Raw genomic sequence first — 2079 nt, 5'->3', positions numbered from 1 at the left:
AAAATTGGGTGACTAATTGGTTTGCTTCAAAAGACGAACAGTTTTATTGGCGTGGAATCCACAAATTGCCTGAAAGATGGGAAAAATGTGTAACTAGCAATGGCCAATACTTTGAATAAAATGTTTTTTACTTTCCCATTAAAAAATAGTGTTTTGATTTCACAAAAAAACGCTCACTTCATACCGGTACACCTAATATATACGAGGGTGGATCAAATATAAACGAGCCTTTTGCGCGCCCGTCGGCGGCGTGAGGGGTCTGCAACAGTTTTGGACAGTGGAGGAGGGTCATGTGGAAGGCAGTAATAACGTTGGCGCGCCACGTGCTTTTTACCCTGAGCAGCAATCACGATGAGCGAGAAAGAGATATACTCCGCAGTTACACGACGTGTTATTAATAAGTTTCTCGTCAACGAAAATGTAAATGCTGCTGAAATTCGGCGTCGTTTACTCCCACAGTTCGGGGAAAGAACCCTTTCATGGGCTCAGGTGAAGCAGTGGTGTAAGGAATTTAAAAAAAGACGGGAGCGTGTTGAAAACATTGCCCACCCGCGCCGTCCTCGCACCAGCATTACAGCACAGAACACCGAGGCTGTTCGAGAAATCATCGAAGACGATCGACACTTAACTGTTCTTGAAATCTCTCAGGAACTTCAGTTCGAACTGCCTATCAGTCAAAAAGGCGCGGCATTCCGATCAGAAGTGTGTTGCTTCTCCATAACAACGCCAGACCCCACACCGCAGCAGTAACACAACAAAAATTGGCCGATATGCACTGAGCTGTCCTAGAACATTCACTCTACAGCCCAGACCTGTCACCATACGACTTCCATATGCTTGGGCCACTCAAGGAAGCCTTTGGTGGACAGCGCTTCACAATGAACGAGGAGGTATAGCAGTTCATGTGCAATTGGTTTGTGTAAGAGAGAGGTTATGATTTTAGAGTTTAAAAGTCAAAATAAAGTTGTCAGGAATTTGTTACGCGTTTGATTGATTTGATTAATTTGATTATGGCGTGGTTGATGGAATTAGCGTTCTTTTTAGTTTGAGTGTATCACGATGCGTTTATTGGTCGTGTTATAATTGTTTTACACTTGTCGAATTCTCGCGTGTTTGTCACTTGCTTGGTAGACGTGCTTAGTTTAGTTCTCTCTTAGCCCTCTCTGCCTTCACTGAGTTCTCTCTTCTCTGCCTTCTTTCTCTCTGCGTGCTTTTCTCTCTTTCTCTATGCTGACTGACTCTGCCTGTGGCGACTCTCTCTTTCTGCCTGCGAGCGGTAGCCGTTTTATAGGTCGTTTCGCGAGCTTCTAGAAGCTTCGGTGTAAACATAAGAACGCTCTTCTATTTGTTATTGTTTGGGGAACGACATGTTTTTAATGGTTTCTTACATTTGATACACGTCCGCGAACTTTTTATGATACCGAGATTAAAAAATTACCAGACCGTTGGAGGAAATGTATAGATAAGATAGGGGATTATGTAGAAAAATCAGAAAAATGTAAATTAGAATTGATTTTGAAAAATATATGGTTTTTTTGCAAAAGGTTCATTTATATTTGATCCGCCCTCGTATACAGGGTGTCCCAGACCACCCGTCTCACCCGATTTTTTCGTAAACGCGACATTTTAAAGAAAAATGTTTCAGACAAAAGTTTTGTGACTTCGAGGGGCACATAAGATGGTGTCATTGGTTTGACCTTGGATAGTCGTTTGAAGATCACGTGAAGGTCACCTTTAATTTCTTAAATGGAAACCCCCATTTTTCAATGCATATTCTTGTAGCTTACCTCGAGAGCTTTCCAAAACGCTATAATGAAACGTTTTTTTAATCAGTACTTTTCGAGTTATGAGGGTTGAAAGTTACGGTACCGCCGGCATTAGCATTACCCAAGGTGGAGGTTGCACGGTCGGATTTACACCTCTTTGTGTGTTTGTGTGTTTGTGTGTGTCAACAGAGATTAGGACCCCACGGTTCGTCACTCCCGTAGTATTTATCGACTCCAAACCCTCTCTGCTGTACGCGCGCTTGTGTGTGTGTGTGTGTGTGTGTGTGTGGCTGATGTTATTAGGCCTCGTGTT

Source organism: Dinoponera quadriceps, unplaced genomic scaffold (genome assembly GCF_001313825.1).
Source record: "Dinoponera quadriceps isolate SergipeBrazil2010 unplaced genomic scaffold, ASM131382v1 scaffold2519, whole genome shotgun sequence".
NCBI lineage: Eukaryota > Metazoa > Arthropoda > Insecta > Hymenoptera > Formicidae > Dinoponera > Dinoponera quadriceps.
The sequence above is the reverse complement of the archived record's forward strand: the minus strand, read 5'-3'. Positions refer to the sequence as shown.